Genomic DNA, 15,532 nt, shown 5'->3' with positions numbered 1-15,532 from the left:
ATGGCAGTTTGAGGCCAGAGATCAGACATTAATAATCTAGGGCCACACTTGCACATGGAAAGTCTCAAAGCGAAATGAATGAGAAATTCCTAGGTCCTAAAATAGGCACAGAAAGAGATATCGTAGTTTGGGGTATAGTCACAGAAGACAGTAGTTAACATAAATACGAATCACCAAGTATTTAAGAACTCAGAACCCAGACATGAGGCTTAGGTGACATAACTTTCTGAAGAACAAAATCACCACAGTTACATTTTTTCTGGGTCATGGAGTGGCTATTCTAACTACAAAGAAGACTACAAAAATCTAGCAACTCTTCAAATGTGATAATTGAATAGTCAGCCAACTGTTATCATTCCCTGGGTACATTCTCATGCAGCACAAGAAGAGGCAACTAAAAACTCCTGCTCTCTGAGATATGTACTTTCTCTATCCTGGTTTCACATCATTTTTTATCCCAAGTGGAGCATGAAAAGAGTCTCTAACTTTAATTTCTAAGATACTTAAATTCAGTGTTTGTCTTCCAGGATCCAAGCCTAACATAGTAAAATTTTATAATGAAAGTAATAACACATTTTTATATTAAAAGTACAAAATATAAAACTATCAGAAGAGATATAATAAAGTAAAAAATCTATGCCCTCAACATCCTAGATTTCAAAAAAAAAGCAAAATTACACTTGAAGACATGGACTCTAGTTAGCCAGTTAACAGAAATTAACCACGTTGAAATTAAACCCCAGCTAATTCTGATCTTTTGCTAATTGGGGGCTTCAAAATAAAGCTTTTGGGTATCCTCACTTTGCCTGTCTTCTCACTTTGCTACCTGTAGCAGGCTGATGACTGTCACAGGAGATCATCCCTCTGATAAATCTCTTGACTTGTACTGTAGACAACAGTAGATCTCCTCCTCTGTCCTCTTCAAGAGTACTAACTCCTCAAGTCCAAAGGTCATTTCTGGTTGCCAATGCCACTCATCCATGGAGGAGATGGAACTCAGAGTTCATACTCCTGTATGCAGTTGCCCAGAAACTGCTTTTGTGGTAGCTGTTGCTGACACCACATATAACCCCGCAGCTTCTATATCCCAGAATACAAGACTGGATTCTCACTGGGTTACCTTCCATGTGCCAAGGGGTATGTCATTTTACTCATCAGTACCGTATCACTGTAATTTCTGTCCCCACTTCCCCAGGGAGAATATGAAACCACTCCTTGCCTAAGACCAAAGGTGACTCTCAACACTTGCATCAGGACTGAGCACACTTCAGGGTGACTGTAGTTAGAATGATTAACACCCTGCCCCAAAACATCCATGTCCTAATCCCTAGAACCTCTAATGATCTGAGATTCTAGGAATAACAAAAAAATGTTATCCCATACCGGAAAAGGGGATTTAACATATGCTGTTTACAATTTGGGGGTGAAGAGTTTATCCTGGATTTCAGGTTAGGCCTGAAATGCAATCACATATATCCTCATAAGAGGAAGGATGGAAGAAAGAGATTACTCCACAGAAAAGGAAATTATGGGACCAAAGAAAGAGAAATGCTTGAGTGATGCAACCACATGCCAAGGAATGTCAGCAGCCATCAGAAGCTGAAGAGGCAAGAAAGGGATTCTTCCTTAGGGCCTCTGGAGGGAGTGGTCCTACAGACACCTTAATTTTAGCCCAGTGACACTGATTTCAGACTCCTAGACTCTAGAACTGTGAGAAAATACACTGTTCTTTATTCAGGGTATTTGCTCTCATTCAAATCATTGCCCAAATGTATTTTTATCCTGTATGTGTTAGGCTACAGAAGCAAAAATATGAAAGATTTTCCTTTCTAAGTATTTATAAGAGGTGTCTTCTTACATAACTGTTTGACAAGAATCAAAAACTGACCTGTAAACTGTGGTTAGTCCCTTTTTAAAAAAGATGTATCTTAAGGTATTTTCCATCCATGAATATTTCTTTCTCTGTGTCTATGGCTACCCAGTTTATTTATTATTAACATAAATTTTATAAGTTAGCAACTTATAATTCCTGAGAATTTTAACATTTCATCAATACTATTGTCATAAATTATTATAGTGCATTATTTGTCTACTTTAATAATTCTTAATATCTGTTCTTAGGTAATGAAATAACATTTCATTAATGTTAAGGTATTAACATTACCTATTTTATTATCTTTATAAGAAATATTTCATAATTTGTAAATTTTTCTTTTTTTGTTTTATTAATTTCTGCCTTCTTAGTTTGTTCAGTTCTTGTTTTGTGAGTCTTCAGTTTCTTTTATTTAATGTTTAATGCTTCTTGTTTAAAATAAAATGTACTTATAGTTAATATTTCTTTCATTTCTAAGTGGGCTTTAATAGTCTCCTTCCTATAACATCTACCACAGTCATCCCACTTAGAAGTGATCATAAATTGATATTAAAGAAATTCAAATGAAAACATTGATAGTTAATGTACATATCGGGACCCACAAAATGAAGGCCAACCTAGTGGCCTGGCCCACTTCACAAATTTAAACTTAAATCAACCTGTTTTTATAAGAAACACCTATGCTAATCCTCTAACTTGGCTTTAGCTAACTTATGTTACCCCAGAAAACAGGACCAGCTAGCCTTACAAGGTAGTCTGCTATGTCCTACCTGATCATGTCCTGTTTTCATGTTGCTTCTTCTAATGTTCCATAAAATCACTCATGACCAAAATCCCTCAGAGAAAATGCTCCACTCCTTATGAGGCACAGCACTCCCTCCCCACCCATGGATTGCTTTCCCATGAATAAAGGACATCATACTCATTACTAAATTTTGTATTTTTGTAATTTGACAAGACTGAAGCAATGAACAGCTCCCTTTACTGAAGAATAGAATTTTCCAGCAATATTCACGTTTGTCTTGAGAAAAAATTGTCAGAATTCCTTCTCTATTATTATCTTATCAAATGAAAGGCTACCGGGGTAAACATTGAACATTTAGTAAAAGTGGTACTAACTTGCAGAATAAAATGCAAGAGATTCTAACCACTGGAAGAACTCTGGGGAAATGAGCAGGAAAGTAGCCTGATGTATCAACCACTCTCCCTTCCACAAACACTAGCCCAGAGAAATGGAGATGGTTGGATAATCCTCAATTGCATATATCTATATATCTGCAGGTTTTTTCCCTCAATTTACAAGTAATTTTTATTGAGGTAAAACTGCATTATAGGGCCTCCTTGGTGGCACAAGGGGTTAAGATGCAACCTATGAAGCTATCCACAGTCACTGCAGCACGAGTTCCATCCCAGCCAGGGAACTACCCACATGGCGCAGCAGACCTGTCCTGACTCGCTCATGGCTTTCCTCAGCAATATATTTCAGTCGATATGCCTGTTGTTTCCCACTCTGTCTCTGGTGATTCCTCTCACCATCCACACCTTTGACCTATCCCCAGTTCTTGTATGCATAAATAAATAAATCTTTAAAAAAATGCATTATAACATTACATAAGTTTCAAGCGTGCATCAATGTAAGTCAACATCTGTATATACTACATTCATTTTAGCACTAAAAGTCCAATTGTATCCTTCGTCATTCAATTGGTCTCCTTTACTCAACTTACTAACCACTCTTTCTCCTTCCCCTCTAGTAACCATTAACTTGGTATTATAATCTAAAAGTTTGTTTTTGTTTTATTTATTTAATTCAATTCCTTAGTGTCTCTATACAACATGAGTGAAATCATGTGGTGTTTGTCTTTCTCCAGCTGAATTACTTCTCTGAGCATACTCACTCATCCATGTTGTTGCAAAAGGCAGGATTTCATCTTTTGTTTTATAGCTGAATTGTATTCCATTGTTGGAAAAGATAAGCATGCCCATGTTCACTGCAGCATTATATATAATATTTAAAAGCTAGAAGCAATTTTAGTGCCCAATGACAGATGACTGGGTAATAAGATGCATTATGTATACACAAAAGAAGAAATACTTTTAAATTTCTATGGATTTTGACTTTTTGGTAGGTTTTTTTTTTTTTTACCTTATCCTCTTGTTATTAATTTCTAATTATATTGCAAAGTGGTAAGAAATTGTGACCAATAATATTACCCTTTGGATTTTTAAAGCATTTTTTTTAATTTAAAACATGACAAGATATTTTAAAGTTCTATTTCCTGTTTATGACCTTCATCTAATGTTTATCAAATTATTCTCTGCACTTTTAAATTCAACAATGTTTTTTTCTTGCTAGAAACACATCTAATCCTACATTAGTTTTCATTCCCTATTTTTGCTGTTTCAATATTTGTAACATTACTAAAGTTACAAAAATGGAGTTACTTCTTTGATGCTTTGATTTTCCAACAAAAGTCTAAGATGTATATTTTGAAATGCATGTAAATGAAAAATATTTCCATATTGTTTCATCAAGATTACTTCATTTGTTCCTGATAGTCATATAAGCTGGAGAGTGATTTGCCATCCAGATAAATGAGAAATAAATGACATAACACAGCTTTGACATGAGCATAAGAATTTAGAAAAATTAAAAAAGTGAACTTATAGAAGTGTAAAATAGAAAATTTAAAAAACACATGAATAAACCAAATACCTGAAATATGCAGTAAAATAAAAGTTTATTGATGAATAAACAAAATTCCCTTAGGTACAACAAAATTGGAGTTAGCAGTGGGAGAAAATTAGACCTCAATCTGATCTCTTATTTTTGGATCAACATTCCTATCATGATCCTCTTGTGAAAAGCAGAAATTTGAAAACTCAGATGAGTGGACCATGCAGAAAAAGAAATACTATTTCTTTACGAATTTTGCAATTTTCTTTCTATTATTGGTCTTATCACATATCTTACTTTTCTATTTGTCTGCTGTTTCATTTCTATAAAATCAGTCTCCATTTCTGGAAAAATTGAACCTCACTGCTGTTAATATTGTTTTCCCGTCTTTTCATTAACAAACTTAAAGGCAGCAACAAAAGCTAAATAACCTTCACCTTTCAACTGAAAAAACTGGGTTGCAATAACCATTCAATTTCAGGTTCATCTCCTGCTATTCAGCAGTCAACCTGGAGAGGTGATCATGGGTTTGCATTGGGGGCAGTTTAGAGGGTGGTCCACAGGAGTGAGGTTGAGGTCATTGCAGGGGCAGGGTGAGAGGTCAGGCTTTCCTTGCTGCACCTGGAGGATTTATAAATGGGGATATTTTAGTCTCTAGCACAGGCCACTCCTTAGCCTTAGAGAGCACAAATATTTACAGAAGGAAAACCAAATAGGAGCGCTGCAGCATTGCCAGGCTGTGCTGCTGAACTTAATGAAGGGTTTCTTTTCCCCCTATGGATTTCAAAGCAGCCTGAACTAAGGATACCAAAGTAAACAACATATCTGAGATTTAATGGAAAGGAAAACATGGATGTAGCATAAAAGCCCCATTATTATTCCTAAGCACTTAATTTTAGGTGAAGTACATTGCAGTGACTTTTTTGATGCACCACTCTGTCCCTCTGCCCGTGAAGCGCCTCATGCTGAGACATGGTTGAATGGCATTCATTACAAACCTAAGCCTCTTGAGGACCAGGAAGTAGTCACATGCACCTAGACTAGATGGATTTTTAGTGATAAGACACTGGCCAGAGTACCAGGGAACAGTCCCAGAGTCTGAGGTGATCACTGGGAATCTATATACGCTAATGAAAAGGAAAGGTTTGGGGCCAAATAGAAATGAGTATGAAACCAAGGTCTGCTGGTTGTTCTATAGGTTTGGGACACACATTTGATGCATTTTGGGATTTGTTTTATGTTTGTTTTTTGCTTTGGTCTTTTTAAATTGAAATAATTTTCAAATAATATAAAGTATATATATAAATATATAAGTAAATATATATATAAAGTAAATATATATATAAAGTTAATATGTATATATAATGTAATATAAAGTACTTGTTTCTATCACATAGAGTAAGACAGAAAACATTTCCATCTCTCAAAAACTTCCCTGAGTTCTTTTTTATAGTCAGTCCTCCCCAACTAAAGACTATTCTGGCATTAATAACCATGAATTATTTATTTCCCCAATTATGTTTACTGAAGTAATAGAGGTTTAAACCACTGTATTTGTTTTAGGGGTTACAAGTTCAAATTCCACAACTGTATATTCTTACACCATGCCTATCACCAAAGCCCCAATAACTCTCCGCCATGCTCCATGGAGTGCCCTTGCTCCCTCTACTCCATCTCCACCACTCTCCCCTCTGGCTGCCACAGTTTTGCAGTCAGATGTCAAGGGTTTGTTACTAGTTTGGTTCTGTCTGACCCTTTGTTTTGTTTCTCTATATTTTGCATATTAAGTGAAACCATCCAGTATTTGTCTTTCTGCTTCTGATTTATTCCACTTAGCAGTACCCTCTTCAGTTCTGTACATGTTGTTGCAAATGACAAGAATTCTCTTTTTATATAGCTAAGTACTATTCCATTTTCTAATCCACTCCTCTATTCTTGAGCACAAAAGTTGTTTCCATAGCTTGGCTATTGTAAATAGGCCTATAATAACAGAGGAGGGGCCTCCCTGATGGCGCAGTGGTTGAGCGCTGGGTTGCAAAGCTGCCCGCAGCCTCTGCAGTGCCAGTTCGATCCCTGGCCACAGGCGAGGGTCCCACATGGCGCGCAGACCTCTCCTGCCACTACCGCTGCTCTCCTCAGCAGTGTACTTCGGTCCTTCTGCCTGCTCTGCTCCCCACTCTGGCTCTGGTGAATTCTCTCACCCTCCTGCACTTCTGACTGTACCCAGCACTTGTATAAATAAATCTTTAAAAAAATAATAAATAAATAAATAGAGGAGTGCATATATCCATTCAAATTAGTGTTTTCACATTCTTTGAAATGGAGTGCAATTACTGGGTCATATGGCAGATCTATTTTGAATATATTGAGAAATCTCCATACTGTTTTCCATAGGGGCTTGACCAGTCTACATTTCCTTCAGTGATGTACATGACTGATTTTTCTCCATATTCTTACTAACATGTTGTTTCTGGCCTTTTTGATGTGAGCCATTCTGAAGGGTGTGAGATGGTATGTCATTGTGATTTTGTTTTGCATTTCCCTGGTGATAAGTGAAGATGAGCATTTTATTCATGTGCCTATCGACCATCCATATGTCTTCTTTGGAGAAGTGTCTATTTAGCTCTTCTGTCCTTTTTTTTTTAATTGGGTTAATTGTTTTCTTTTTGTTGAGTTGTATGACTTCATTATAGAAATTAGATATCAGCCCTTTGCCAGATGTCTGATACACAAATATTTTCTCCCATTTGGTAGGGTGTGTTTTTTAGTGACAGCTTCTTTCACTTGTGCAGCTGCTTCTTTGTTTGATGTAATCCATTGTTTATATTTGTTCTTACTTCTGCTGTCATTGGCAACAAACCCCCCAAAGACATCTCTGAAGTGAATGTCATTGATCATTTGGCCTATTTTTTTTATAGTAAACCATTTCCTTAATCCATTTTTTAAAGATTTATTTATTTATTTATGCAAGAACTGAGGTACAGACCAGAGGTGCAAGAGGGTGAGAGAATTCACCAGAGATAGAGCGGGAAGCAGAACAGGCAGACCAACTGAAGACGCTGCTGAGGGGAGCAATGGGTGAGGCAGGAGAGTCTGCTGCAGTATGTGGGTTTCTCCCTGGCCAGCTGGGAATCAAACCTGGGCTGTAGAGGCTGCGGACAGCTTCATAGCGCAGTGCTCAACCTGCCACACCACCAGAAAGACCCATTTCCTTAATCCATTTTGAGTTAATTTTTGTGTAAGATTATAAGCTGGTGATCTAGTTTCAATCTTTTTCCATTTGGCTGTCCAAATTTTCCAATACCATTTGTGGAAGAAACTTTTTTTCCAGTGTATACCCTATGCTCATTTGTCATAGATTAACTGTTCATAGATGCACAGGTTCATTTCTGAATTCTTAATTCTATTCTATTTCTCTGTGTGTCTGTTTTTGTTCCAGTACCATTCAGTTTGATTGCTATAGCTTTGTAGTATAGTTTGAGGCCTGGGAGTTTGATACAACCCATACACTCTTGCTCTTTTTTGTCAGGATGGTCTAGCTATCTGAGGTCTTTGGTTATTCCATATGAACTTCAGTATTGTTTCAGTTAGTCAGAGACTAGACAACTAGTAAATAAGAGAGATAAAATAAAAGTTTACATGGAATTAGTAATATCAAAATTTGGCAATTTATTAAGCCATAAGAAAATATCAATATATCTCAAAATGATGTATTGACAAACTCAAAAACAAAAAGCGCTTTCTTTAGGAAATTTTATGTCAAAGAGGAAGACCATCTTAATCGGAAGACACTTATGAAAATCAACAATAATGAAAATGTACCAAGCCTACAAATACTATTAAAGCAGTACTAAGAGGAAGAATTTTAGTCTTCACTAATTTTTTAAATGATAATGAAAAAATAGGCATTCTAATCAAGAAATTAAAAAAATAAACATAAAAATACTAATAAATTAAAAAGGGACTAAGATTCTAAAAAGGAATAAATTAGTAAACAGAAAATGGTATAATAAATAATTTCAAAATCTCATTCTGTGAAAAATAAAATAAACTTTCATCTAACTTAACATAAAAATAAGTTGAGTACACCAGAAGACATAAAACATTCAATAAATACATGAATTACAGAAGAAAAAAATAGAGTTATCATGAGCTAAACATCCAAGCACAGTTTTATGATAGAAATTTCAAATCTTTAAAGTATACAGATAATTGCAATTTTATTTCAACTATTCCAATGGAAAAAAAGCTAATTTCTAAAAAAAAATAAAATTGAGCTACTTATAATCATGAATTTATACATTAAAAAAACAACTATAGGCAAAGTCAAGACATACAGCAAATGGGAATATACACTATAACTCTTATCACTAGTTTGGATTTCCTCCAAATTATTAAGGAAAGACAATCACATAATAGAAAAATGAGCAAAGTATACAACATAGTATTTCAGTACTATGTTGCACAATGGCAGGGGCGGGCTTATTTGTCTTCTCTATAATCTTCACAGGGATTCCTCAAATGTTAGTTAATGATCAAGAAAGCTATTTTATCATATTTAAGAAAAGCCCTATTCATAGTTTCCTTAGAACTATTTTCTCTTTTTTTTTTCCCCAAAGATCCATCCATTTATGCATATAAGAGCTGGGGCACAGGCCAGAGGTGTAGGGGGTGAGAGGATTCACCAGAGACAGAGTGGGGAACAGAACAGGCAGACCTACCAAAGCACACTGCTGAGGGGAGCAGCAGGCAAGCCAGGAGAGGTCTGCTGCACCATCCACTGCGCCATGTGGGCCTCTCCCTTGGCGGCTGGGTATCGAACTCATGCTACAGCTGCTGTGGACAACTCTATAGGCTGTGTCTCAACCCCCCGCGCCACCAGGGAGGCCCCTCCTTAGAACTATTTTCATTCAGCATCTTTTACAACAATCCTATAATGTTTGGATGGTTTTTCTCTACTAATGTCCTCTAATATAAGAAATTAATTCTCACTATGAAAAAAAAAGAAGCAGCAGCAGCCTGGAATACACAGCATGCCTAGCCTGCCAGAAAGATTCAATGGTGACTAGCATGGTAGGAGTAGAGTAAATGTGGGTGAGAGTGGGTGGAGCAGTAGTTCTGTAGGTCATCCCAGGAACTGTATATTTTACACTAAAGAAGAAAGGAAATCTTTGAAGGCAGAAGAGGTGCACAATCTGATACAAGTTTTAAGAATACTAACAGGTAGCAAAGGAGCAAGGACAAAAGCATATATTTTTGGAGCCTGTATAGGCTGGTTCTGGATAGTTTCCCCCAAAACAACTTCTGTTCAAGCAGTATTGTTTCATAACTAATTGGCTGAAAGGCAATTTTCCAGTAAAGAGAAAACTGACTGGTTGATGATTTGGTTTTATATCCCAACTGACAAATCAATCAACCACCTTCATCTGACTTTATTTAATGTTTTTAAGCTAGTATTGAGCTTGGTTTCATTTCATTTGAAAATTACCTCAAAATGTCTAATACCATGAACAAACAAAAGACTTAATAGACAAATGCCTTATGTATTGATACAAAACACAAAGGAAAACCGATTCTTTGCACAATATTGCCATGAATATATACAATTCTAAACATATTCAAATATTTCATATTTTGTACCTTTTGCAATATATTAATACTGAAATATTTTGCATTTTGTACTTTTGGTTTTGTTATTAATATTTTATGTCAGGATATCCTTTTGAAGCATCTCTTTACTTTTTCATTCTTTCCAACTGCAAAAGAAAATCAGTTATTTCAGTATTGTCATATGAATCATGTTTCATTATGTCCTTTTGAATGTTCTGTTTATTTTTCATTCTTTTCTCTTTTATGATAAAATTGCTTTTCAACCAGCTTGTTACATGGCAAAATACTGCCAGATGAAACTACCGGACATAATCTCCAGTCACGCCTATGAAAGGGCAGTTGACCTGGGTGGTGGTAGTATGAGGATGGTAAGAATTATTGAACTGAACTGCAGATATACTTTGAAGTTAAGAAATGTATCTTCATTCTCCCATCTTTTTTTCCACAGATGGTCGCATACTACCATTACTACCCTAATGCAGCCTTTTGGATTTCACAATGTATCTTGGTAATTTTTCCACTTGAATAAATGAAGGCCTATGTTTTCTTTGATAGTGCAAACGCTTTTAAATCTGAGGTAATCCCAATTGTTTGTTTGCTTTAATTTCTGTTGCCACAGGGGTGAAGTCTCCAAGAACATCTTTATCATTGATGTCATGAAATGTATCGTCAGTGTTTCTTCTATGTATTTTATTGCTTCCAGTCTTATAAATAAATCATCGATCCATTTTGAATTTATTTTTTGTATAAAGTTAGACGTAATACAATTTTATTCTTTCACATGTAGTCTTCCAGTTTTTCCAGCACCATTTTATAAAAGAGACTGTGCTTTCCCCATTGTATAGTCATGGCCCCACAGTCATAAAGCAAGTATTGACATGTATGTGGATTCATTTCTGAGCTTTCTTTTATTTAATAAACTCTAGTATTTATTAAATTATAAATTCTGTACTCAAAAAGAAAAATGAGGATCAAGAAAAACCACAAACTACAAGGACTAGATAGCAAAGCTTGTGGGAACACCATGAAGTGTATTACACACAAGATTCTGAAACTTAAGTTACGAGCTATTTTCTTTACATTTCCATGTCAGTAACTATACTATTAAAGTTGTTATTCATCTATTTTAAAATCTCCCAATTCATATCTATTCTCATATAACTAAGCTTCCTATTCATACTGATACCAGATATCTCATAGGTGCCAAATTTTAGTAATGGTTTTGTCAATCCATGCAGAAAAATAAGGTACAATGCAAGAGTCAGATGAGGACTATGATGCACACATAGTACACACACTGGCAAAAAGAACTGAAGAAAGTTTTTTAAAACTATAAAATAAACAAACCTCAAGAAAACTGGGTTATTACTAACAGCTCTCAACTATTAACACCCAAGTTCCTTACATTAAATAAGTTTCTCAACAGAGACATGTTAGACTTTTAACTACAAGCCTATCCTTCCCATACCCCTTCCCCCCCCAACTCCCAAAATGCACTGCGAGGGATCAGTATAATGTTACAATGGGCAGAAATGTACAGATAACCACTTAACCTTAAGCATGGAGCTGAAGACTTTTTTTTTATTTAAACTTCAGCTACTGTGCACTGTCCATCAAGCCTTCTAGATCTGACACTGACACTCACTGTTTCACCCCCTACTACTGATCGATCAGTTTCTCATTGATCTGATAGATCAGATATTGTCTGGTTTGCACTAGGAACCCAAAGTCTCTGTTGGGTCGAGTGTTGTGCAACAAGCGGAGACACATCCTCACTATCACTACTGGCATCTGATTCTGTTTCTTCAATGGAGGTGTCTGGTGCTGGTATACTTCCTGAAGATGATGACTCATGATCTTCTTCACCTTCCCTTCTATGACTCCTTTCAGCTATGCTGTCTCCACTGAGTTGTAAATGAGCAAAAGAGAGTTTTCCAGAGAAGTGCTTGCATCTGGGGATGGTGTTGCAGGGCTTGTTAAGTGACAATCTGTTGAGGCCAGGGGACTTACAGAAGATACCAGAGGCTGAACAGAAGCTCCACTCTGTGCTGATACACTGTCCGCTCCATCGGCAGAGCTCTCTCTTTCTAGGGTTATAGTATTAGCATCTCAGTACAGCCTAAGTATAGCCACTCTCTTCTTTGGTATATCTATTATATTCCAGTTAATCTTCCTGCAGCATCCATGTTCATTTCTCCTATATTGAAATATATTTTCAAGATCAGCAACATATAGAAACCCAGCAATTAACATTTCAGTGCTCTTTTTACCTTTGGAAAAAGCATCTTGCAGCTCTCTACTAGTACGCTCATCATACTGCCACCATCCATTTCTTCCTTTATAATACCATGTATATTCACCATTTCCTCTCCTTGTTGCCTTGAGTTCTTCTGGTGACAATAAGGTTGGCTCAGCAAGGAAATCCTCTGGAATTTCTTGTCAACAGAGGGCACATCACTTCCCTAGCCATGAAACTCCCTTTACACACAGATAGCAAAAAACATGCTTACAAGGTAGCCTGACTGGGTGAACACATGTTTGCAGACAAATTGCACATTCAGGGACAGTTAGAGAAGGTGTGGTATTAGAACAATTCAAGTCTCTGAGATTCCACTTTGAAGTCTCTGAGGTTCTAGAATACTTTCAGCACTACTTATACTCAGAAGAGGTCTACTGAAACTGGGACCCTCAAGTCTATTAATTCATGAATCTGTCCATTCAAATAAATGTTAATTCAACTATCAATGGTATCGTAAAAAATATAATAGGTGGTGTGGGATGCAAAGATGAATAAGATAAGGGGAACCCAGGCCTCAAAGAACTTAACAGTTGAACAGGGGACTGAGGTGATGGTGCACAGGTGCATTAGTAAAGGAACTCTATGGGGTCTACACCTGAGGGGGTGGGGGAAGCAAATATTGTTTAAAATGAACAATGATGTAAAAAATAAAAAAAATAAATAAAAAAGCACAGTTGAAACCTAGTGACAGGTTGTATTTAAAGGTATCACAGGGATAATGTTGGAAAGGTTAGCATTAACTAGAGCAAGGTTAGGAGGGATGTGGAGAGCTTCTAAGCTAAGCTAAAGAAATTGAAACAGGAGCCACTGAATGGTTTAATGAACAAAAGAATAATGATCAGATAGGAAGGTAGTGAAATAGGCTAGGTGAAAGCTGGTGAGACAGCAAACATAGCACAGAAGGGATAAATGCAAAAAAAAAATAATGGAATAGATTGGATATTGTTAAAGATCTGACAATCTGATGAGCAAAACAATGATGTATTTTTCTTATCCTCCCTTTACTGAACATAAGATGTGATCTAAAGTTGCTGGGGGAACAAAATGGGATAATACAATGATGGAGATGGGATGACAGATAAGACTGAATGTGTCTTGCAGGGAAAGGAAATAAGTGGCTTTGGACTTTCAAGCCCAGATCCCACTGTCATGGCAGGCCTCCCCTATCAATCACAACATGACTTCTCATTGAATTCATATGTAGCTTTAGATCCTTTTGCTCCAGGCAGAGAGGACAAAATCCATCAGAGTTGGTTGCACTAATTAAAACCTACTTGCCAATTTTGGTGATGGACTTCAAATGCCATAAGATAAAGTTTGGTCATTATTCACAGGGAACAGGAAGCAATTTATGACCTTTGAGGGGAAAGACTTATATAGAAATGACTTCACATATAGTAGCAATGTGGGGGGAAATGGCTGGCTGGTAAGCAACTATAGGCAGGCAGATAGGTCAGAATATAATTCCATTACTTTGATGGCCAGTAATTGGGAAAGAAGGAAGTGAGTATTAAGTCATAGTGCATCTTCATATTTGCCAAAATATTTCTACTTCATGATACCAAGGTACAAATTTATTTCTCTTATCTCTGAGTATGTTTATGTGTATGAGGTAAAATTTATGCTTGCATCTGTTAGCATGGATATAAATACAGCATGTGTCCTATTTTAACCCCCAATAGCCTCAACTTTCCTATAGAAAAGAAACTTATTCTTAATCAGCCTTTTCGTGGATATCTTTTGTCCCTCTTAATTTTTTACTCTTATTCTTCAACGTTTTCTCGTCTTTTCTACTTCTAAATTTTGTTCTGACTTTTCTACTCTTGGAAAAAACTGGCAATGAAATTTGATGAGAATGACAATTATAGAAAACTTAGCAAAGCAGACAAGAATTTGGTTACTGGTGGCTCTGGGTTTTCCTCCCAAATGCTTACATCTAATTCAATTTGCCTGCAGCTCATGATCAGAGCTTTTCAATGGACTTCTCTTTGGTTTTCAAGTCAAGATGACCCTCAAATAGAGTAACACTCATGACAGAAAGGCTATCCACAGCAGTAGGGAGGGGCACTGACTCTATAGATGAATTACTTACCCTCTTTAGGCCCGTTTTCTGACTTGGAAAACAAGAGAGTTGAATTAGATGTTCTCTAAACACCCTCATTTGATCCTAATTCTCTGTAATTCTGTCACTGAAAGTATGTAGTGGGAGTGGTCACCAACTATAACCAAGAAAAGGATAAGCATCTTCAGTATGAAATAAACCCTTCAGGATGAGTACATTCAAAAGATTCTGATCACTGCTTTGCATTTAAAATATTCCTCATAAATAGTTTATGTTAGAGTATGCCACATCTCCTCATCCCACAGAAATCAGGAAGTGTTTGCCATAGGGACCTCCAATTTGATGAATGATGAGGCCTTAAACAATTTTTCCAACTCTTTTGGAGCTTGCAAAGCTGCCCGTGTTTCATTCCACACTGTTCTATCACGACAACCAAATCAGCACCATATGGTGGATGAGACCCAGATTATAAAACAGAGGGCCTGCCTCTGAAGCCATCTGGAAGTCCTTTAACACATGCATTCAGAGTGACTTGAATGGATCATTTATACTTGGTCTTGGGCCTGTGTGCTGGAGATACCATTACTGTGCTTTGTCTGGTATGCAGTGGATCTACTTAGCCAATAAGAGCTTTTTTCCTGCCCAAATATTGCTTTCATTTTATCTTTATCATTTCTATGTCTTAGAGAGTGTGGCTTTCTATGGAATGTGTGATTTTTATGTGGTAAATGGCTCTGAACCCCCAAAATTCAGGGCCAAATGCTGCCAAGTGTTTATGGCTGCAATAATCCAAAGAAAAACTAGGCATTGAATTGATCCCAAGGTGTCTGGGTTCTTTAATAAGTATTGGGGTTTACTAGATTAGGGAGGGAGTAAATCAGAAAATAAATAAAAGGAGTCTGGGCACCAGGAAATACAATTTAGTGTTCAAGTTTGTAAACTGAAAATTGGTATATCAACAATGAGCATTGTACCTCTTATTAGAATAGCAAACTAACTTCGGTATCCAAA

At 36.5% G+C, this 15,532-nt stretch overlaps 1 pseudogene; it reads right to left on the bottom strand.

Annotated features, from left to right (window-relative positions):
• Positions 1-11,745: 11,745 nt before the first annotated feature.
• LOC119231514 (E3 ubiquitin-protein ligase RNF146-like) lies at positions 11,746-12,413 on the bottom strand (annotated as a pseudogene).
• Positions 12,414-15,532: the final 3,119 nt, after the last annotated feature.

This window comes from Talpa occidentalis, unplaced genomic scaffold (assembly GCF_014898055.3).
Source record: "Talpa occidentalis isolate TD23 unplaced genomic scaffold, MPIMG_talOcc4v2.1 talOcc4.7, whole genome shotgun sequence".
NCBI classification, from domain to species: Eukaryota; Metazoa; Chordata; class Mammalia; order Eulipotyphla; family Talpidae; genus Talpa; species Talpa occidentalis.
This window is presented reverse-complemented; position numbering and strand designations above follow the sequence as displayed.